The sequence below is a fragment of the Ranitomeya variabilis genome, chromosome 4, assembly GCF_051348905.1.
Source record: "Ranitomeya variabilis isolate aRanVar5 chromosome 4, aRanVar5.hap1, whole genome shotgun sequence".
Taxonomy (NCBI): domain Eukaryota; kingdom Metazoa; phylum Chordata; class Amphibia; order Anura; family Dendrobatidae; genus Ranitomeya; species Ranitomeya variabilis.
Genome location: NC_135235.1, coordinates 682100854 through 682125729, shown reverse-complemented (window position 1 = coordinate 682125729; position 24876 = coordinate 682100854). Strand labels below are relative to the sequence as shown.

At 45.3% G+C, this 24876-nt stretch overlaps 1 protein-coding gene and 1 non-coding gene across 2 annotated transcripts in view; one reads left to right on the top strand and one right to left on the bottom strand.

Moving 5' to 3' along the window:
* Nucleotides 1-24367, bottom strand: part of LOC143766385 (uncharacterized) — a 71126-nt gene extending 46759 nt beyond the window's left edge. Inside the window, exon 1 of the mRNA XM_077254034.1 lies at nt 24294-24367. The gene's annotated coding sequence lies outside the window, so the exon portion shown is untranslated. The remainder of the gene's footprint in view (nt 1-24293) is intronic.
* On the top strand, nt 11133-11358 carry LOC143770896 (18S ribosomal RNA). The gene has a single exon (XR_013214802.1). It is a non-coding gene; the product is annotated as an 18S ribosomal RNA (ribosomal RNA).
* Nucleotides 24368-24876: the final 509 nt, after the last annotated feature.

Sequence of the window (24876 nt, the reverse complement as noted above, 5' to 3'; positions counted from 1 at the left end):
ATCATCTTTTTTGCAGATTTACTTGAGCAAGGAAAAAAAAAAGTCATTTTGAAAATGGAGCCCAGGACACCTGCACAGTAGCAACTATCGGTTTGCATAGAGATCCGATAGCTGCTGTTGCGCAGGCCGCGCCATCTTGCTGGAGAATAAAAAAAAGTCCTCCTCCAAGATGGTGCGGCCTTGGTATACACAATAGCAGCTGTCGGTGAGGTCACGCCAGCACCTGCCTCCAGAAGCTTTTTTTTTTATTATTCAGTATGTGATGGTATTCATTATGTAAACTAGGGGGCAGGTCACTGAGTCTGCATTATGAATATATAATCAGAGCACCACATACATGAACCCCGCCTTAGGACAAGAGTATATCATTAACACAGAACTGAAAGTAAAGATTAAGAAACTTCCACAAGGTGGATTTCACCACCCAAGGTATCATTTTATTCAGTATAACGGCACCGACCTGACACTGTGTGTAGGTTACTGTGCACAATAATAATAAAAATCTTTATTTATATAGCAAAAAGAAAAAAAGAGCATGAACCGCACCTCCAAAAATCATACGTTGATCTAAAGCCGCTAGGCAAAAATTGATGTAACTGAACATGAGGTTTTCAGTTTAACATTCTGATCAGACTGTATGAAGCCCACTGCCACTTCACGGCAAACCTCGTAGTGGGTCCTACCGCCCTAACGGATCGGAGCCGTGCGGCGACCACCGCCACAGCTGCAATGCACCAGCAGGGCGGACGGCCTGTTGCCCCACAGCACCCATGCTGCGAGACTGAGCCCCCATGACTCCAGACCACGCTGCCCCACCAGCACAAAGCCACAGCAACAGTGGCCACCACACAGCACCAAAATGAAAGAAGCACTGAAACTCACCTTCCTCCAGCTCTTCAGTGAGAGCCAAAATGGGCTAGACCCCTTACTTTGCAGTCTCCTGCTAATTAAAATCACCTGTGCCAAATGGGAGGAGTGCTGGTCCAAGAAAGAGACAAGAACATGCTTTGTACAAAAAGAAAAAAAGAGCATGAACCGCACCTTCAAAAATCATACGTTGATCTAAAGCTGCTAGGCAAAAATTTATATAACTGAACATGAGGTTTTCAGTTTAACATTCTGATCAGACTGTATGAAGCCCACTGCCACTTCACGGCAAACCTCGTAGTGGGTCCTACCGCCCTAACGGAGGGGAGCCGTGCGGCGACCACCGCCGCAGCGGCCATGCACCAGCAGGGCGGACGGCCTGTTGCCCCACAGCACCCATGCTGTGAGCACTCCTCCCATTTGGCACAGGTGATTTTAATTGGCAGGAGACTGCAAAGTAAGGGGTCTAGCCCATTTTGTCTCTCACTGAAGAGCTGGAGGAAGGTGAGTTTCAGTGCTCCTTTCATTTTGGTGCTGGTGCTGTGTGGCGGCCATTGTTGCTGTGGCTTTGTGCTGGTGGGGCGGTGCGGTCTGGAGTCATGGGGGCTCAGTCTCGCAGCATGGGTGCTGTGGGGCAACAGGCCGTCTGCCCTGCTGGTGCATTGCCGCTATGGCAGTGGTCACCGCACGGCTCCGCTCTGTTAGGGCGGTAGGACCCGCTACGAGGTTTGCCGTGACGTGGCAGTGGGCTTCATACAGTCTGATCAGAATGTTAAACTCAAAACCTCATGTTCAGTTATATAAATTTTTGCCTAGCGGCTTTAGATCAACTTATGATTTTTGGAGGTGCGGTTCATGCTCTTTTTTTTCCTTTTTATATAGCGCCTACATATTCCGCAGCGCTTTACAGTTTAACAGTTTCAAACACAACAGTCATAAATAACGTTAACAATACAATAATTAAAACAAAATAAGACGACCCTGCTTGTGAGAGCTTACAATCTACAATGAGGTGGGGGAGATACAAAGTACAGGTGTGTATTTACGATGATGGTCAAGCCATCTTCAGGGGATTGCGGATAGATGGAAGTAGTGAATGGGCTACACACACACACAAATCTAAAATGACTTTGATTAGGGAACGTGATAGGCCTGTCAGGACTCTGAACATTTTTTACCTTTTGTGCATTACTGCCCTTTTCCACCATGGCGTCTTTGGTCTCATGTGCACTTGTCGTCCTGCTATAAAACTCCACCCCAGCCTTCAGTCTGTGCTAGATTATTCTGCTTTGCATCCAGCTCCTGATTACTCCCTGGCCTTGCACCTGCACCTGCTCCTGTGAACCTGTGTTGGAGATCCTGCCACTCTGCTCTGAGTTCCTGCTGCATACACGAGTGTTCAGTAATCCTCCTTCATCTGCTGCTCGTGTTACTTCCATCTGCATTTGTTGGACATGTAAGCTGTTTGCTGCTCTGCAAAACCTGAGACTATTAACCAGGCCTCCCTGGTTGAGCTAAGATATGATTTGAACTGCCTTATAGCATATCTATCTGTGTCTGGACTAAATCAAGGATCTATTCGTGTCAAGTTTCCTCAAGAATAACTGTGCTTCATAGACTTTCTGTTTGTTTGCATCTACCTCTGAAGTTTCCTATTGACTGCTAAGCTGCGTTTATTATTTGCACCAAGTGTTGTGGACTTGAGTTTCTCTCTGCACCTGCTTGAATCACCGTGTGATAATATAAACTTTACCACTTATAAAACTGTGTCCTGTTGTCTTGTTCCACGCAAAGAGTCTCCTGAATTATCCCCTATAATTATTACAAGGCTGCTCTGAACAAATGTGTTTTGAGGGAGCTCCTAAAACTATGCAAATTGTGGATGGTCCTAATATCTTGGGGTAGAGCATTCCAGAAGATTGGCACAGTACTGGAGAAGTCTTGGAGTCGGGAGTGGGAGGTATGGATTAGTGCAGAGGTTAGTCGAAAGTCGTTTGCAGAGCGCAGTGTTCAGTTAGGCCGATAGACAGAAATAAGGGAGGAGATGTAAGGGGGTGCCACACTGTGAAGAGCTTTGTGGGTGGGAACAAATACTTTCAATTCGATTCTATAATGAATGGGCAGCCAGTATAATGACTGGCGAAGAGCGGCTGCATATGAATACCACTTAGCTATGTAGGTGACCCTGGCTGCTGCATTGAGGATAGACTGGAGAGGGAAAGTCGAGTGAGGGGGAGGCCAATTAATAGAGCATTGCAGTAGTCCAGGCGGGAGTGGATCAGGGTGACAGTGAGGGTTGTCGTTGTTTCCATGGTGAGAAAAGGGCGGATTCTAGAGAAGTTCTTTAGGTGTAAGCGGCACGAGCAGGCAAGAGATTGTATGGGGTGTGAAGGAGAGATTGGAGTCAAACATAAAACACCCAGACAGCGCTTTTTTTTTTTTTTTTTAAATTGCCATATTCCGAGACCCGTGGCGTCTCTATTTTTCGGGCTCTGGGGCTGGGTGAGAGCTTATTTTTTGTGCGCTGAGCCGACATTTTTATTAATACCATTTTGTTTTAGATACGATGTTTTGATTGCCTGTTATTGCATTTTAATGTAATTTGCGGAGACTCAAAACGCATAATTCTGGAGTTTTCTCATTTACTTATACATATGTTTCTAATCACCAGGAAATTGTTATCCTGTGTGATCATATAGCTCAGAATAAGGGCTCCCACACAGTATGATGGCCCCCACAGATCCCACACAATATCAGGGCTCCACAGCCCTTGACCTAATATGATGCCCCCATAATTCCTGATATTAAAAAAACAAAGCACACACTATTCACCCAACCCTGTTCCCGAGGTACACTTCTCTGGGCTGGGCAGTGTGAGCACTGAGGCTCCATACTACACGTGTGATGTAGTGACGTCATTGTGCCTGCAGTGCACAGAGTCTCAGACTCACAGGCGAAGGCTGAATGGTGGATCAGGAGCTTTCAACTCCCCGATTCGCTTTGGAGTGGCCCATGTTCATGATTCCCATTTAAACTTTCACGTAAGATTTGGGCATGTCAGTATTTGTTTTTGAAAGCAACAGTGTAGGAACCGTGTGTATGTCAGGTCTGTGTGAGATTAAACACAGGTCAGAGCCAGAGAGAGAGAGCAAGGGCATTGCCCCACCCACGAGTTACATGGTGGTGCTGTAGCTCATGGAAATGGGTTGATACCGATGATCGGGCTGGAGGGTAACATTTCAGTTAATTTTCTTATGTTGCCAAAATAAAGATAATTGATTTAAACTATCTTGGGTCACTACTTCATTACCACACTATGGTGAAAGCTGCTGCCTTACAATACTGTATATTTGGCCGAGTCATATCTCTCGACTTTGTAGACCACATGCTGCTGTTGTGCTTGGCAGGCATGGCCCAGATGGTATGGAGATGAATGAGGGAGACCAAAAATAAACTTTTATATAGTTAACAAGAACTTGATAAGAAGTATATACACATCAGATAGCAGGCACAACACTTTATGAATGCTTCTTCTGCATTCAACTTTCTGGTTGCATGTGGCAGTACATAACTTATTTTTAAAAGCTACAACAGTCCAGAAAATCATTATTGAAAGGCCCATCATCCCCTTGGGTACCATAAGGGTCAAGATTGGCTACGGCCTATTAGAGCTACTCAGCTACCAGTTCACTTATGAGGACATCTGTTATGGTTCTCAATGGCAAGAGAACATAGCCCAGCAAACATACGAACTAGCTCTTGGAAGGATGGAAACTAAACTGACCATGAACTAAACCTGCCGCACAACTAACAGTAGCCGGGTAGCGTAGCCTGCGTTTTATCCCTAGACGCCCAGCGCCGGCCGGAGGACTAACTAATCCTGGCAGAGGAAAATATAGTCCTGGCTCACCTCTAGAGAAATTTCCCCGAAAGGCAGACAGAGGCCCCCACAAATATTGGCGGTGATTTTAGATGAAATGACAAACGTAGTATGAAAATAGGTTTAGCAAAATTGAGGTCCGCTTACTAGATAGCAGGAAGACAGAAAGGGCACTTTCATGGTCAGCTGAAAACCCTATCAAAATACCATCCTGAAATTACTTTAAGACTCTAGTATTAACTCATAACATCAGAGTGGCAATTTCAGATCACAAGAGCTTTCCAGACACAGAAACGAAACTACAGCTGTGAACTGGAACAAAATGCAAAAACAAACAAGGACAAAGTCCAACTTAGCTGGGAGTTGTCTAGCAGCAGGAACATGCACAGAAAGGCTTCTGATTACAATGTTGACCGGCATGGAAGTGACAGAGGAGCAAGGCTAAATAGCGACTCCCACATCCTGATGGAAACAGGTGAACAGAGAGGATGATGCACACCAGTTCAATTCCACCAGTGGCCACCGGGGGAGCCCAAAATCCAATTTCACAACAGTACCCCCCCCTCAAGGAGGGGGCACCGAACCCTCACCAGAACCACCAGGGCGATCAGGATGAGCCCTATGAAAGGCACGGACCAAATCGGAGGCATGAACATCAGAGGCAGTCACCCAAGAATTATCCTCCTTACCGTATCCCTTCCATTTGACCAGATACTGGAGTTTCCGTCTGGAAACACGGGAGTCCAAGATTTTTTCCACAACGTACTCCAACTCGCCCTCAACCAACACCGGAGCAGGAGGCTCAACGGAAGGCACAACCGGTACCTCATACCTGCGCAATAAAGACCGATGAAAAACATTATGAATAGAAAAAGATGCAGGGAGGTCCAAACGGAAGGACACAGGGTTAAGAATCTCCAATATCTTGTATGGGCCGATGAACCGAGGCTTAAACTTGGGAGAAGAAACCCTCATAGGGACAAAACGAGAAGACAACCACACCAAGTCCCCAACACAAAGCCGAGGACCAACCCGACGCCGGCGGTTGGCAAAAAGCTGAGTCTTCTCCTGGGACAACTTCAAATTGTCCACTACCTGCCCCCAAATCTGATGCAACCTCTCCACCACAGCATCCACTCCAGGACAATCCGAAGATTCCACCTGACCAGAAGAAAATCGAGGATGAAACCCCGAATTACAGAAAAAGGGAGACACCAAGGTGGCAGAACTGGCCCGATTATTGAGGGCAAACTCCGCTAAAGGCAAAAAAGCAACCCAATCATCCTGATCTGCAGACACAAAACACCTCAAATATGTCTCCAAGGTCTGATTCGTCCGCTCGGTCTGGCCATTAGTCTGAGGATGGAAAGCAGACGAGAAAGACAAATCTATGCCCATCCTAGCACAGAATGCTCGCCAAAATCTAGACACGAATTGGGTACCTCTGTCAGAAACGATATTCTCCGGAATACCATGCAAACGGACCACATTTTGAAAAAACAGAGGAACCAACTCGGAAGAAGAAGGCAACTTAGGCAGGGGAACCAAATGGACCATCTTAGAGAAACGATCACACACCACCCAGATGACAGACATCTACTGAGAAACAGGAAGATCCGAAATAAAATCCATCGAGATGTGCGTCCAGGGCCTCTTCGGGATAGGCAAGGGCAACAACAATCCTCTAGCCCGAGAACAACAAGGCTTGGCCCGAGCACAAACGTCACAAGACTGCACGAAGCCTCGCACATCTCGAGACAGGGAAGGCCACCAGAAGGACCTTGCCACCAAATCCCTGGTACCAAAGATTCCAGGATGACCTGCCAACGCAGAAGAATGAACCTCAGAAATGACTTTACTGGTCCAATCATCAGGAACAAACAGTCTACCAGGTGGGCAACGATCAGGTCTATCCGCCTGAAACTCCTGCAAGGCCCGCCGCAGGTCTGGAGAAACGGCAGACAATATCACTCCATCCTTAAGGATACCTGTAGGTTCAGAATTACCAGGGGAGTCAGGCTCAAAACTCCTAGAAAGGGCATCCGCCTTAACATTCTTAGAACCCGGCAGGTAGGACACCACAAAATTAAACCGAGAGAAAAACAACGACCAGCGCGCCTGTCTAGGATTCAGGCGTCTGGCGGACTCAAGATAAATTAGATTTTTGTGGTCAGTCAATACCACCACCTGATGTCTAGCCCCCTCAAGCCAATGACGCCACTCCTCAAAAGCCGACTTCATGGCCAAAAGCTCCCGATTCCCAACATCATAATTCCGCTCGGCGGGCGAAAATTTACGCGAGAAAAAAGCACAAGGTCTCATCACGGAGCAATCGGAACTTCTCTGCGACAAAACCGCCCCAGCTCCGATTTCAGAAGCGTCGACCTCAACCTGAAAAGGAAGAGCAACATCAGGCTGACGCAACACAGGGGCGGAAGAAAAGCGGCGCTTAAGCTCCCGAAAGGCCTCCACAGCAGCAGGGGACCAATCAGCAACATCAGCACCCTTCTTAGTCAAATCAGTCAATGGTTTAACAACATCAGAAAAACCAGCAATAAATCGACGATAAAAGTTAGCAAAGCCCAAAAATTTCTGAAGACTCTTAAGAGAAGAGGGTTGCGTCCAATCACAAATAGCCTGAACCTTGACAGGATCCATCTCGATGGAAGAGGGGGAAAAAATATATCCCAAAAAGGAAATCTTTTGAACCCCAAAAACGCACTTAGAACCCTTCACACACAAGGAATTAGACCGCAAAACCTGAAAAACCCTCCTGACCTGCTGGACATGAGAGTCCCAGTCATCCGAAAAAATCAAAATATCATCCAGATACACAATCATAAATTTATCCAAATAATCACGGAAAATGTCATGCATAAAGGACTGAAAGACTGAAGGGGCATTTGAAAGACCAAAAGGCATCACCAAATACTCAAAGTGGCCCTCGGGCGTATTAAATGCGGTTTTCCACTCATCCCCCTGCTTAATTCGCACCAAATTATACGCCCCACGAAGATCTATCTTAGAGAACCACTTGGCCCCCTTTATGCGAGCAAACAAATCAGTCAGCAGTGGCAACGGATATTGATATTTAACCGTGATTTTATTCAAAAGCCGATAATCAATGCACGGCCTCAAAGAGCCATCTTTCTTAACCACAAAGAAAAAACCGGCTCCTAAGGGAGATGACGAAGGACGAATATGTCCCTTTTCCAAGGACTCCTTTATATATTCTCGCATAGCAGCATGTTCAGGCACAGACAGATTAAATAAACGACCCTTAGGGTATTTACTACCCGGAATCAAATCTATGGCACAATCGCACTCCCGGTGCGGAGGTAATGAACCAAGCTTAGGTTCTTCAAAAACGTCACGATATTTAGTCAAGAATTCAGGAATCTCAGAGGGAATAGATGATGAAATGGAAACCACAGGTACGTCCCCATGCGTCCCCTTACATCCCCAGCTTAACACAGACATAGCTTTCCAGTCAAGGACTGGGTTATGAGATTGCAGCCATGGCAATCCAAGCACCAACACATCATGTAGGTTATACAGCACAAGAAAGCGAATAATCTCCTGGTGATCCGGATTAATCCGCATAGTTACTTGTGTCCAGTATTGTGGTTTATTGCTAGCCAATGGGGTGGAGTCAATCCCCTTCAGGGGTATAGGAGTTTCAAGAGGCTCCAAATCATACCCACAGCGTTTGGCAAAGGACCAATCCATAAGACTCAAAGCGGCGCCAGAGTCGACATAGGCATCCGCGGTAATAGATGATAAAGAACAAATCAGGGTCACAGATAGAATAAACTTAGACTGTAAAGTGCCAATTGAAACAGACTTATCAAGCTTCTTAGTACGCTTAGAGCATGCTGATATAACATGAGTTGAATCACCGCAATAGAAGCACAACCCATTTTTTCGTCTAAAATTCTGCCGTTCACTTCTGGACAGAATTCTATCACATTGCATATTCTCTGGCGTCTTCTCAGTAGACACCGCCAAATGGTGCACAGGTTTGCGCTCCCGCAGACGCCTATCGATCTGGATAGCCATTGTCATGGACTCATTCAGACCCGCAGGCACAGGGAACCCCACCATAACATCCTTAATGGCATCAGAGAGACCCTCTCTGAAATTCGCCGCCAGGGCGCACTCATTCCACTGAGTAAGCACAGCCCATTTACGGAATTTCTGGCAGTATATTTCAGCTTCGTCTTGCCCCTGAGATAGGGACATCAAGGCCTTTTCCGCCTGAAGTTCTAACTGAGGTTCCTCATAAAGCAACCCCAAGGCCAGAAAAAACGCATCCACATTGAGCAACGCAGGATCCCCTGGAGCCAATGCAAAAGCCCAATCCTGAGGGTCGCCCCGGAGCAAAGAAATCACAATCCTGACCTGCTGAGCAGGATCTCCAGCAGAGCGAGATTTCAGGGACAAAAACAACTTGCAATTATTTTTGAAATTTTGAAAGCAAGATCTATTCCCCGAGAAAAATTCAGGCAAAGGAATTCTAGGTTCAGATATAGGAACATGAACAACAAAATCTTGTAAGTTTTGAACTTTCGTGGTGAGATTATTCAAACCTGCAGCTAAACTCTGAATATCCATTTTAAACAGGTGAACACAGAGCCATTCCAGGATTAGAAGGAGAGAGAGAGAGAAAGGCTGCAATATAGGCAGACTTGCAAGAGATTCAATTACAAGCACACTCAGAACTGAGAAAAAAAAAAAAAAATCTTCAGCAGACTTCTCTTTTCTCTCCTTTCTCTGTCAATTAATTTAACCCTTTTGGGCCGGTCAAACTGTTATGGTTCTCAATGGCAAGAGAACATAGCCCAGCAAACATAAGAACTAGCTCTTGGAAGGATGGAAACTAAACTGACCATGAACTAAACCTGCCGCACAACTAACAGTAGCCGGGTAGCGTAGCCTGCGTTTTATCCCTAGATGCCCAGCGCCGGCCGGAGGACTAACTAATCCTGGCAGAGGAAAATATAGTCCTGGCTCACCTCTAGAGAAATTTCCCCGAAAGGCAGACAGAGGCCCCCACAAATATTGGCGGTGATTTTAGATGAAATGACAAACGTAGTATGAAAATAGGTTTAGCAAAATTGAGGTCCGCTTACTAGATAGCAGGAAGACAGAAAGGGCACTTTCATGGTCAGCTGAAAACCCTATCAAAATACCATCCTGAAATTACTTTAAGACTCTAGTATTAACTCATAACATCAGAGTGGCAATTTCAGATCACAAGAGCTTTCCAGACACAGAAACGAAACTACAGCTGTGAACTGGAACAAAATGCAAAAACAAACAAGGACAAAGTCCAACTTAGCTGGGAGTTGTCTAGCAGCAGGAACATGCACAGAAAGGCTTCTGATTACAATGTTGACCGGCATGGAAGTGACAGAGGAGCAAGGCTAAATAGCGACTCCCACATCCTGATGGAAACAGGTGAACAGAGAGGATGATGCACACCAGTTCAATTCCACCAGTGGCCACCGGGGGAGCCCAAAATCCAATTTCACAACAGACATCACTTGCTGAGGTGCATCTGTACGACCCCTCACTAGTACTCTTTAAGCCCATTCGATGAGGGACACGCACTCCTTGTTGTGGCACTGCATCTTTAGATCTCCATCTAGGGTGCAGTTCTGTACTGTTTAAGTAGGCCTCCTGGCCTTAGATAGGGACTTCATTTATGGTACTCACTTTAGCAAAGTTTTATCCCTTTAATTAGGCCTCTTGGCCTTCTGCTAACCTTGGGCAAAATTATGCACTGTTTAAGAAGGCCTGAGCTAAGGACCTTGCCCTGCTTTTGTCTTCTCTGTGCGCCCTGCCCAGAATCCGGAATCCCACTGCCATTCTGTCTCCCTTCTGGCACACAACACCTTATCAATCCAAGTATGCAACCAAATAGACCAAAGGTCTGTATTTCTGACTTACTTATCCCTATCTGACTCATCACCAGGAAATTGTTCTCCTGTGCGCCCATGTAGCTCAGAATGAGGACTCTCGCACGGTATAATGGTCCCCACAGCCCTTCACTTAATATGACACCCCCACAATTCCTGATGTTAAAAATAAACACACTGCTCACCCAACCCTGTTCCCAAGGTGCGCTTCTCTGGTCTGTGCAGTGTGAGTGCTGAGGGTCCATACTACACGTGTGATGTAGTGACGTCATTGTGCCATCACTGCACAAAGTCTCAGACTCACAGGCGAAGGCTGAATGGTGAAAGCTTTTGACTCCCTGATTCTCTATTCTATTTATTGGTTTTACCATCATGGGAATCTGGATATCACTGAAATTTTGATGATGGGGAAGGTGAGGGTGCCCGATGCTGAGTCGCACAAGCCACTTAATTCATGGGCACCACAGTGGCCATGCGGGCTGCCACTAGGAGTGAGGACGAGGACGGCGACGTTCCATTCGGGTGCCTGCCCTATCAACTTTCGATGGTACTTTCTGTGCCTACCATGGTGACCACAGGTAACGGAGGATCAGGGTTCGATTCCGGAGAGGGAGCCTGAGAAACAGCTACCACATCCAAGGAAGGCAGCAGGCGCGCAAATTACCCACTCCCAACCCGGTGAGGTAGTGACAAAAAATAACAATACAGGACTCTTTCGAGGCTCTGTAATTGCAATGAGTGATATGCCCCTGACTATCCAACTATTGTGTGATAAATATCTCATAGATTAGTATCTGCATCAAGAACAGGGCTAAGTGAGTATTTATTATTTAGCTGTGGGGTAGCCGGTGGGGTGGATGGTACCATATTGTGTGTGTAGGGGGCAGTGGGAAAAACCCCTTAAAGTAAAATCTTAAACCTTTATTAAACATATGCATTAAAAACTGGACTAACAGCATACCGTATATTTTTCTTTATAAGACACACTTTTTTTCCAAAAATTTTTTTGGGGAAAATGGGGGTGCGTCTTCTAATGCTGATATACTTTACTGGCCACAGTGGAGCAGGGTCCCAGGGTCGCAGCTGGAGGAGGAAAGAGTGGAGCGTTGCTGCAGGCCACAGGGGGTGGTGTCCAGTGTTGCGGGTGGTGTCCGCTGCTGCGGGGGGCTCTGCCGACCAGAGCCCCCGCAGTTACATGGTTTTCTATGTGGTGGACTCAAGGAAAATGTCTGCCGGGGGCGGCGCATGCGCAGATGGAGATCTCGGCACCAAGATCTCAGGAAATGAGATCTCACCACTGAGATCTCATCTCCCGAGATCTTGGTGCCGAGATCTCCATCTGCGCATGCGCCGCCCCAGCCGCCATTTTCTCAGAGTCCACCGCATAGGAAACCATGTGTCTGCGGGGGCTCTGACCTTTCACCCCCGCAGCACCGAACACCCATAATGGCACACCACATATCTGAACACCAGCACCACCGAACACCTGCAGCGGCGCACCGCACATCCGAACACCCCCCTCATCCCAGCCTCCGGCTTGCAGCAATGTTCCACTCTTGCCTCCTCCAGCGGTGACCGTGGGATCCTGCTTCACCGCAGCCACCACCCCCCAGTATGCAATAAGACGCATGGATTATAAGCACCACCATTTTATAAAAAAAAAAAAAGGTTTTTTCCTATTTTTCTCCTCAAAATTTGGGGTGCATCTTATAATCCAGAGCATCTTATAATCTTCAAAATACAGTATGTATACTTAAAACTAGCAAAATTACAAGCTGCATGTCTTGCTATCGATGTATATAAACAGATGGAAATGACACGGTTGAATAATAGATACAGTCACTACCTTACCCGATCCCTTACCTAAACAAAGCTGATACTGCCTAGCCGGGGAGATTGGCACCCTAAGGAATGACAATGGTGCCCCCGCTCACCGGCTGTATCCCTCAGAAGCACTAGTTACCCTGATATATATATCAGGGTAACTAGGCGGAGGTGCGGCTGAGGGCGGGGCTTCACGGAGGAAGTCCGCAGCTCATGCAAATGCTAATGTGAAACCGGCCTAAGAGGTTTACCGTGACGTGGCAGTGGGCTTCATACAGTCTGATCAGAATGTTAAACCAAGAACCTCATGTTCAGTTATATATAGTTTTGCCGAGAGGCAGTAGATCAATGTATGATTTTTGGAGGTGCGTCCCATTCTCTTTTTTAGCATATTAAATATCCTGCGTCATCCAAAACCACTCCCCAGACTAGGACACCCATTCCCATTCTTAGAAGTGAATTGTCCTAGGATATATAGAATGGAGTCTGTCTACATCAATGTACTGCGCCTGCGCTACTTCTCATGCGCTAGAGATCCAATAATGTCCATCCCCTAGTGTGCATGTCCGGAAGTGACGTGCTTTAAGCTGATTGCCACCGCGCCACTTGAACCCAGGACTGCACATACCCATAGTTATGTGATCCATGCCGGAGCGCATCTAGGATCATTGTCTCATATCTGTGACTGCGCATGTCCGGAAGCATGCGTTCCACGCCGGAGCACATGATGAATTTGGATTGCATTCCACCAATATTGAAAAGTCCCATCTGTGAGATCAGCACCATGGGAGACTAAAAACAAGTATTGCATATCCTCCCATCATGTAGTAGGCATGTAGATCTACTTTATCACTACATAAAATATGGGATGATGGCCCACAGTATATTCCTAAATGGTCTAATGCGACCCCTATTGTATAATTAGAGATACACAAGGATCACTACACTTGCTAGTTACTAAATAGTATATGTGGAATATAACCGATAAAAAATAATTCTGATATTGAAGCTCGGGTATCTCGATGAAGTACAACAATATGTGAACCCCATTAACAGGAAACTGAGTAGCAATGGGTAGAGGATAAAATCCAAAAATGTAATCCAGAATAGGGCTGTATTCACACAAAACAGGAATAGGAAATCTGCTCATTGAGTCCCTTAGGGGCTCGTGAATCGAGTCTAAAAATCCACTCACTTTCCTTTTTGAGGACACATCTATTGTGATCACCTCCTCTCACATTGGGTGTAACCACCTCAATGATACAAAAGGAGACGTCTCTGGTTTCACCTCAATGTACACTGTTGACAAGTCTCACTAATGGGGTGCCCTGACCATGGTGAATATCACCCAAATACTCCCCCTCTCTCCTTCTAGACTCCTTCTTGCTCGTGCCTACATAATCTAGGGGGCAGGTGCATGTGGCCATACAGTATATACAAGTCCTGAGGTTTTGTATGCGGTAACTTAAGGGGGGGATTCAGCTCTTTGGGGCTCTGTATAGGGAATGCGTAAACTACAATGGGGAAAATAAGTACGTGACACCCTGCCAATTTCGCAAGTTTTCCCACATACAAAGAATGGAGAGGTCTGGAATTTTTAGCGTAGGTACCCTTCAACTGTGAGAGACAGAATCTAAAAATAAACCAGAAAATCACATTGTATGTTTTCTAAATAATTAAATTGCATTTTACTGCATGAAATAAGTATTTCATCACCTACCAATCAGCAAGAATGTTGGCTCTGACAGACCTGTTAGTTTTTCTATATGAAGCCTCCTACTTTGCACCCATTACCTGTATTAATTGCACCTGTTTAAACTCGTTACCTGTATAAAAGACACCTGTCCACACAATCACACTCCCAACCTCTCCGCAATGGCTAAGACCAAAGAGCTGTCTAAGGCTATGTGCACACGTTGCGGATTTGGCCCTGCGGATCAGCAGCAGTTTTCCATGCGTTGTACAGTACCATGAAAACCTATGGAAAACCATATCCGCAGTGCACATGCTGCAGAAAATTTCGCTTGGAAAAACTGCTGTGTATTTTCCGCAGCATGTCAATTCTTTGTGCGGATTTCGCCGCATTTTACACCTGCTCCATAATAGGAATCTGCAGGTGTAAAAACACAGGTGAAATCCGCAGTAAAAAAATTGTAAATCCGCAGGTAAAACGCACTGCACGGAGTTTTCAGAATCCGCGAGGAAAAATCCGCAAGTGAATCTGCAACATGTGCACATAGCCTAAGGACTAGTGATGAGCGAATATACTCGTTGCTCCGGTTTTCCCGAGCACGCTCGTGTGGTCTCCGAGTAATTATGACTGCTTGGAGATTTACTTTTCCTTGTCGCAGCTGCATGATTTGTGGCTACTTGACAGCTTGATGACATGTAAGAATGCCCTAGCAACCAGGCAATCCCCACATGTACTCAGGCTGGCTATCAGCTGTAAATCATGCAACTGTGTCAACAAAAACTAAATCTCCAAGCAATCACAAATACTCGGAGACCACCCGAGCGTGCTCTGGGAAACCCGAGCAACGAGTATACTCGCTCACCACTACTAAGGACACCAGGGACAAAATTGTAGACTCGCACAAGGCTGGGATGAGCTACAGGACAATGGGCAACAACTGTTGGCACAATTATTAGAAAAATGGAAGGAATACAAGATGACTGCCAATCTTCTTCAACCTGGGGCTCCATGCAAGATCTCACTTTGTGGGGTAAGGATGATTCTGAGAGAGGTCAGGAGTCAGCCCAGAACTACACAGGAAGACTTGGTCAATGACTTGAAGAAATCCAGGACCACAGTCTCAAACATTACCGTTAGTAATACACCACACCGTCATGGATTAAAATCCTGCATGGCATGCAAGGTTCTCCTGTTCACACCAGCAGGCCACGTCCAGTGTTATGATCCGGTGACCAGGAGTAAGTGGTATCTGTACTGACCGCGAACCCTAAACTGACACCGCAACTAGTAGCCGTGGGGTGTGCCTGACCCGTCCTAGACACCTCGACACAGCTGGAGGACTAAATAAATACCCCTATAAGTGGAAATGGGAATTCTATCTTGCCTCAGAGCAGAACCCCAAAGGATAGACAGCCCCCCACAAATATTGACTGTGAGTATAAGAGGAAAGACACACGCAGACAGAAAAACAGAATTTAGCAAAAGAGGCACTTCTAGCTAAATAGAAAAGGATAGGACAGAATTCTAAGCGGTCAGTATTAAAATCCTAAAAATATCCATAGCAGAAAATACAAATATACTACATCTAACTAAAGACATAGCAAGTATATCTGCAACTCCTGAGAATCCAGCATGACTGAAAAATCCAGACAAAGTCTAAGCTGGACAAAAACACAAATGAATTGCACTGAATTGCAAGCACACTGCATGTGTGCACAGAGACAAAAAAACAGACACTTAGGAACCAGAGAGAGAAGCAATCCCTCCAAGAACAATGGACAACTGGCACTGACTAATGAATCCAGCAGCCCTAAATACCCCAGTCAGGCCTGCAATCAGCAGGAACACCTGACCATGATTGCAAGCCAGGGACAGCTGCAATACCACCAACAACCACCGGAGGGAACCCAAGAACAGAATTCACAACAGTCCAGGCCCGTTTGAAGGTCACCAATGACCATCTGGATGAACCAGAGGAGGCGTGGGAGAAGGTCATGTGGTCAGATGAGACCAAAAGAATACTTTTTGGTATCAACTCCATAAGCTGTGTGATGAGGAACAAGAAGGATGAGTAAAACCCCAAGAACCCCGTCCCAACCATGAAGTATAGTAGGGTAAACATCATACTTTGGGGGTGCTTTTCTGCAAAGGGGACAGGATGGATGGGGTCATGTATCGGGAGATTTTGGCCAACAACCTCCTTCCCTCAGTAAGAGCATTAAAGATGAGTCGAGGCTGGGTCTTCGAACAGGACAATCACCCGAAACAAACAGACATGGCATCTAAGGAGTGGCTGCTTAAGAAGAATTTCAAGGTCCTGGTGTACCCTAGCCAGTCTCCAGACCCGAACCCAACAGAAAATCTTTGGAGGGAGCTAAAACTCAATGTTGCCAAGCGACAGCTCTAAAAACTGAAATATCTGGAGAAGATCTGTATGGAGGAGTGGGACAAAAATCCTGTTTTTCCATTATATCAAATACTTATTTCATGTAATAAAATTCCAATTAATTATTTAACCCCTTTACCCCTAAGGGTGGTTTGCACGTTAATGACCAGGCCAATTTTTACAATTCTGACCACTGTCCCTTTATGAGGTTATAACTCTGGAACGCTTCAACGGATCCTGATGATTCTGACATTGTTTTCTTGTCTCATATTGTACTTCATGACAGTGGTAACATTTCTTTGATATAACTTGCATTTATTTGTGAAAAAAAATGGAAATTTGGCGAAAATTTTGAAAACTTAGCAATTTTTCAACTTTGAATTTTCATGCCCTTATATCACAGAGATATGTCACACAAAACACATAATAAGTAACATTTCCCACATGTCTACTTTACATCAGCACAATTTTGGAACCAAATTTTTGTTTGCTAGGGAGTTATAAGGGTTAAAAGTTGACCAGCGATTTCTCATTTTTACAACAACATTTTTTTTAGGGACCACATTATATTTGAAGTCACTTTGAGGGGCCTATATGGCTGAAAACACCCAAAGTGACACCATTCTAAAAACTGCACCCCTCAAGGTGCTCAAAATCACATTCAATAGGTTTATTAACCCTTCAGGTGCTTCACAGGAATTTTTGGAATGTTTAAAAAAAATGAACATTTAACTTTTTTTCACAAAATATTTAATTCAGATCCAATTTGTTTTATTTTACCAAGGGTAACAAGAGAAATTGGACAACAAAAGTTGTTGTACAATTTGTCCTGAGTACGCGGATACCTCATATGTGGGGGTAAACCACTGTTTGGGCGCATGGCAGAGCTTGGAAGGGAAGGAGTGCCGTTTGACTTTTCAGTGCAAAATTGGCTAGAATTGAGATCAGACGCCATGTCGCGTTTGGAGAGCCCCTGATGTGCCTAAACAGTGGAAACCCCCACAAGTGACACCATTTTGGAAAGTAGACGCCCTAAGGAACTTATCTAGATGTATGTTGAGCACTTTGAACCCCAAATGCTTCACAGAAGATTATAATGTAGAGCCGTAAAAATAAAAAATCAAATTTTTTCACAAAAATGATCTTTTCGCCCCCAATTTTTTATTTTCCCAAAGGTAACAGGGGAAATTGGACCCCAAATTTTGTGCAATTTGTCCTGAGTACGCTGATACCCCAAATGTGGGGGGAACCATCGTTTGGGCACATGTCAGAGCTCAGAAGGGAAGGAGTGCCGTTTGACTTTTCAAAGCAAAATTGGCTGGAATTGAGATCGGACACCATGACCGCGCTTGGAGAGCTCCTGATGTGCCTAAACAGTGAAAAACCCCCACAAGTGACCCAATTTTGGAAAGTAGACCCCCTAAGGAACTTATCTAGATGTGTGGTGAGCACTTTGAACCCCCAAGTGTTTCTCTGTTTAGGCGCATGGCAGAGCTCGGAAGGGAAGGAGCGCCGTTTTGAAATGCAAAATTTGATGGAATGGTCTGCGGGCGTCACTTTGCATTTGCAGAGCCCCTGCTGTACCTAAACAGTAGAAACCCCCCACAAGTGACCCCATATTGGAAACTAGACCCCTAAGGAACTCATCTAGATGTCTTGTGACAACTTTGAACCCCCAAGTGTTTCACTAAAGTTTATAACGTAAAGCCGTGAAAATAAAAAATCCTTTTTTTTCCACAAAAATGACATTTTAGACCCCAATTTTGTATTTTTCAAAGAGTAACAGGTGACATTGGACCCAAAAAGTTGTTGTCCAATTTATCCTGAGTACGCTGATACCCCATATGTGGGAGAAAACTACTGTTTGGGCACACGTCGGGTCTCAGAAGGGAAGTAGTGACATTTTGGAATGCAGACTTTGATGGAATGTTTTGCAGGCATCATGTTCCATTTGCAGAGCCCCTGATATGCCTAAACAGTAAAAAAAAACACAAGTGACCCCATATTGGAAACTAGACCCCCCAAGAAACTTATTTAGATGTGTTGTGAGAACTTTGAACCACCAAGTGTTTCCTTAAAGTTTAAAATGCAGAGCCGTGAAAATAAAAAATCATTTTTTTCCACAAAAATGATTTTTTATCCCCCAAATTTTTATTTTCCCAAGGGTAACAGGAGAAATTTGACAGCAAAAGTTGTTGTCAAATTTTTCCTGAGTATGCTGATACCCCATATGTGGGGGTAAACCACTGTTTGGGCGCACGGCAGAGCTCAGAAGGGAAGGAGCACTGTTTTACTTTTTCAACGCAGAATTGGCTGGAATTGAGATCGGACACCATGTCACGTTTGGAGAGCCCCTGATGTGCCTAGACAGTGGAAACCCCCCAATTCTAACTCCAACCCTAACCCCAACACGCCCCTAACCCTAATCCCAAACCTAACAACCCTAACCCCAAAATACCTCTAACCTTAAACCCAACCATAACCCTAACCACACCCCTAACCCTAATCCTGACCCTAATCCCAGCTGTAAATGTAATCCAAACCCTAACCCCATCTCTAGCCCCAACCCTAACCCTAACTTTAGCCCCAACCCTAACTTTAGCCCTAACCCTAACTTTAGCCCCAACCCTAACCCTAACTCTAATGGGAAAATGGAAATAAATACATTATTTTTATTTAATTAATTTTCCCTAACTTAGGGGGTGATAAAGGAGGGTTTGATTTACTATTTATAGGGGGGGTTATATCAGATGTTTATATTTGGCAGCTGTCACATGCTAAAAGACGCTTTTTATTGCAAAAAAAAATTTTTGCATCACCATATTTTGAGACCTATAATTCACGTTATTATTGGTACCATTTTCAGGCACATGACATTTTTTGATCCTTTTTATTACGATTTTTGGGAGGCAGAATGAACAAAAACCAGCAATTCATGAATTTCTGTTGGGTGGGGCGTTTATACCGTTCCACGTGTGGTAAAATTGATAAGGCAGTTTTATTCTTCGGGTGAGTACGATTACAGCGACACCTCATTTATGTCATTTTTTAATGTTTTGGCGCTTATATACAATAAACTATTTTATATAAACAATAATTGTTTTTGCATCACTTTATTCCGAGAGCTATAATTTTTTTATTTTTTCGCTGATGGCGCTGTATGGCAGCTCATTTTTTGCGGGACAAGATGACGTTTTCAGCGGTACCATGGTTATTTATATCCCTCTTTTTGATCGAGTGTTATTCCAATTTTTGTTCGGCGGTATGATGATAAAGCATTGCTTTTTGCTTCCTTTTTTTTCACGGTGTTCACTGAAGGGGTTAACTAGTGGGACAGTTTTATAGGTCAGGTTGTTACGGACGCGGCGATACTAAATATGTGTACTTTTATTGTTTTTTTATATACATAAGGAAATGTTAATTTTTTTTTATTTTTTTTTACTTTTTTACTTTGTCCCAGGGTGGGACATCACTATACATTGTCAGATCACAACTTTGCAGAGCACTGCGTCAAATCAGCGATCTGACAGGCAGTGCAGGAGGCTTGCCAACACCTGTTTTCAGCAGGCACTGACAAGACACCTCCCTGCAGAACCCGGAAGGACCCCGCGGCCATCTTGGATCCGGGGGCCTGCAGGGAGGAAAACTGGGGAAACCCTTGGAACAATCACATCGCATTGTTCCGAGGGTCTCAGGGAAGCACGCAGGGAGCCCCCTCCCTGCGCGATGCTTCCCTATTATTATTATTTATTTATATAGCACCATTGATTCCATAGTGCTGTACATGAGAATAGGTTACATAAAAGTTACAGATATCACTTACAGTAAACAAACTAACAATGACAGACTGATACAGAGGGGCGAGGACCCTGCCCTTGCGGGCTTACATTCTACAGGATTATGGGGAAGGAGACAGTAGGTTGAGGGTTGCAGGAGCTCCGGTGTTGGTGAGGCGGCAGCTTCGGTAGTGATGAGGAGGCAGCGGGGTCAGTGCAGGCTGTAGGCTTTCCTGAAGAGATGGGTTTTCAGGTTGCGTCTGAAGGATCCGAATGTGGTTGATAGTCGGACGTGTTGGGGCAGAGAATTCCAGAGGATGGGGGATATTCGGGAGAAGTCTTGGAGGCGATTGGATGAGGAGCGAATAAGTGTGGAGGAGAGAAGGAGGTCTTGGGAGGACCAGAGATTACATGAGGGAAGATATCGGGAGATTAGTTCAGAGATATATGGAGGAGACAGGTTATGGATGGCTTTGTAGGTCAGTATTAGTAATTTGAACTGGATATGCTGAGGGAATGGGAGCCAGTGAAGAGATTTGCAGAGGGGGAAAGCGGAGGAGTAGCGAAGAGAGAGATGAATTAGTCAGGCAGCAGAGTTAAGGATGGACTGGAGGTGCAAGGGTGTTAGCAGGGAGGCCGCAGAAAGGATGTTGCAGTAGTGAAGGCGGGAGATGATGATAGCATGCACAAGCATTTTATTAGACTGACTGTTGAGGAAAGGACGGATTCTGGAGATATTTTTGATCTGGAGGTGACAGGAGGTGGACAGAGCTTGGATGTGTGGTTTGAAGGACAGGGCAGAGTCGAAGGTTACTCCGAGGCAGCGGACTTCCAGTACGGGGGAAAGCATGATGTCATTGATTGCGATAGGTAGGTCAGGTAAGGAAGATCTATGGGATGGAGGAAAGATGATGAGTTCAGATTTGTCCACATTGAGTTTGAGGAAGCGAGAGGAGAAGGAGGATATGGCTGATAGAGACTCTGGGATTCTGGACAGTAGAGCGGTGACATCTGGGCCAGAGAGGTAGATCTGAGTGTCATCAGCATAGAGGTGGTACTGGAATCCATGGGACTTTGAGTTGTCCCAGGCCAAGTGTATAGATTAAGAAGAGTAGGGGTCATAGAACAGAGTCTTGGGGGACTCTAACAGAGAGAGCGTGGGATGAGGAGGTAGTGTGGGAGTAGGAGACGCTGAATGTGCGGTTGGAAAGGTATGAGGAGATCCAGGATAGGGCGAGGTCTTTGATGCCAAAGGAGGAGAGGATATGCAGTAGGAGGCAGTGGTCAACTGTGTTGAAAGCAGAGGACAGGTCTAGAAGGAGGAGTACAGAGTATTGTTCATTAGCTTTGGCGGTAAGTAGGTCATTAGTGATTTTGGTCAGGGCTGTCTCAGTTGAGTGATGGGGGCGGAAACCAGATTGTAGATTGTCAAAGAGCAAGTTAGATGAGAGGTGGGAGGAAAGTTCAGTGTGGACGTGCTGCTCCAGGAGTTTGGAAGCGAATGGGAGCAGCGATATTGGGTGATAGCTGGACAAAGCAGTTGTATCGAGGGTTGGCTTTTTAAGGATAGGCGTGATTGTGGCATGTTTGAAAGCAGAAGGGAAGGTGCCAGAAGTTAGTGATAGGTTGAAGAGGTGGGTTAGGGATGGGATAAGTGTGGTGGTGAGGTTGGGGAGGAGGTGGGATTGGGTCGAGCGCACAGGTGGTGAGGTGCGATTTGGAGAGGAGACAATTAATCCCCCTTCAGTGATGTTGGAAAGGGAGGTTATGGGATTTGGGCATTGGTCTGGTATACAAAGGGGTTGTGGTGGTTGAACAATGAAGACTTGCCTTGTCTGGTCGATCTTATTTTTAAAGTGTGTGGCAAAGTCCTCAGCAGAGATGAGGGAGGTTGGAGGGGGCAGTGGGGGGCGGAGGAGCGAGTTAAAGGTTTTGATTAACTTGGGTTGTAGGATAGGGAAGATACGAGGGTTGTGAAATAGGCCTGTTTAGCAGAGGTGAGAGCAGATTTAAAGCATTGTTCTTTGCTTCCGTTTTTTTTTACTGTGTTCACTGAAGGGGTTAACTAGTGGGGCAATTTTATAGGTCATGTCGTTACGGACGCGGCGATACTAAATATGTGTACTTTTATTTATTTTTTATTTACATAAGGAAATGTATTTATTGGAACTATATATATATATATATATATATATATATATATATATATATCTTTTTTTTATTTAGGAATTTTTAAAAAGATATTTTTACACATGTTAATTTAATTTTTTTTTTAACTTTTTTACTTTGTCAGATCGCTGATCTGACACTTTGCAGAGCACTGTGTCAGATCAGCGATCTGACAGGCAGTGCAGAAGGCTTGCCGACACCTACTCTCAGCAGGCACTGACAAGACACCTCCCTGCAGAACCCGGAAGGACCCCGCGGCCATCTTAGATCCGGGGCCTGCAGGTAGGAGAACTGGGGAAACCCTTGGAACAATCACATCGCGTTGTTCTGAGGGTCTCAGGGAAGCACGCAGGGAGCCCCCTCCCTGCGCGATGCTTCCCTATGCCACCAGAATGCTGTGATCTTGTTTGATCGCAGTGTCCCGGGGGTTAAAGTGCCGGGAGCAGTCCGTGACCGCTCCTGGCACATAGTGCCAGATGTCAGCTGTGATAATCAGCTGACACCCGGCCGCGCTTCCCCCGTGAGCGTGGCTGATCGCATATGACGTACTATCCCGTCGATGGTCATACGGGCCCAGGCCACCTTAACGGGATAGTACGTCCGATGTCAGAAAGGGGTTAAAAATCATACTATGTGATTTTCAGGTTTTTTTTCTTAGATTCTGTCTCTCACAGTTGAAGAATTCCTACAATAAAAATTACAGACCTCTCCATTCTTTGTAGGTGGAAAAACTTGCAAAATCAGCAGTGTATCAAATACTTATTTTCCTACTGTATCCTAAGAAAATTTATCCTCCAAGAATCAAAAAGCACTCTTTCCCTCCCAAGGCTCGCTGTGTAGGTATGAAGTGCTGTACAGTCACGTATGGGATACTGCCACATTCATCTGAAATTGTGTGATAAATTTTGGTACCATTTGTACCTATTTCTCCTTGTAAAAAGGTAAAAATGGGGCTAAAACAATATTTTGTGTGGTAAAATGTTATTATTTTTTCTTCATCGCCCAATGGTATAAAAGTCTGGGACAAAGATAAACTAAGTGAGAGGTGGAGTTTGTAAAATGGTGTCTCTTATTGGGGGTTCTGCTCTTCTGGGACTCTGATAATGTGACATGGCTGCCTCAAACCATAACAGCAAAATCTGCACTGTAATATGGCACTCTTTCCCTTCTGAGCTTTGCACTGTGCCTCAAAAGTCGCTTTCGACCACTAATGGGGTATTGGCGCACTCAGGAGAAATTGGGTAATAAATCTTTGTTGTTTTCTCCTATTTTCCCTTTTGAAAATTACAAACTTGGGGACAGAGCAACATTTTAGTGGGAAAAAATGGTCATATCTCATTTACTCAGCTCAAGGTTATACAATTCTGTGAATCGCCGGAGGGTTAAAAAATACTCACTGCTCCCCTAGATGAATTCCTCCAGAGGTGTGGTTTATACAATGGGGTCACTTGTGGGGGTTTCTGCTGTTTTGGCACGTCAGGGGCTTTTCAAATGTGACATGACGTCCTCAATCAATTCCAGCCAAAATGGCGTTCCTTCCCTTCCGAACCTATGGGGTATCGGCGCACTCAGGAGGCATTGCACAACACATTGTTTCTCCTGTTACCTTTAAGAAAATGCAAAATTTAGGGCTAAAGTAACATTTTTGTGAGGAAAAAAAGTAACATTTTCATTATTTCCTTCCATATTGCTTAACTTCCTGTCACTGTATCCGAATTCAGATATGGTCCTGGTCAGAAAGGAGAATACAGGGAGCAAAAGGGTTAATAGGACTTACAGGAGGAACCGGCCCAGAAAGCAGAAGATCCAGCGAGTGTCTGCCACATATATGGCTGCTCTGTGCGCACAGGACCTGTGATGAGGTCACAGGAGGGGAGGAGTCAGGGGTCACATGATCAAGGGCCTCAGTGTATGCAGGACTCTGCTGTGCTGGAGAGCCCCCCCCCCCGATAGTCAGCTGCACGGTGCCGCAGCTGCATGTGTCACGGCTGTGTGATAGTCTCAGCACGTGCATGCCGAGCCTGTTTGTTGTGACTGTCACACAGCCGTGACACATGCATCTGCGGCGCCGAACAGCTGATTATCGGGAGCGCTCCAGGTTCCCGATGCAGCTATTCGGTAAGCGCTATTAGCGATCCTAATAACGACTTGTCTGCCGATATTCGCTCATCTCTAGTAATAACAGCTCAAAGAAATTCACAGAACTTCTCATTAAGTTTAATAGCAGCGACCCTATTAACTATTGAGCACCGTCTGGATGAAGCATTTACAGTGGCATGTAAACGTTTGGGCACCCCTGGTCAAAATTACTGTTATTGTGAACAGTTAAGGAAGTTGAAGATGAAAAGATCTCTAAAAGA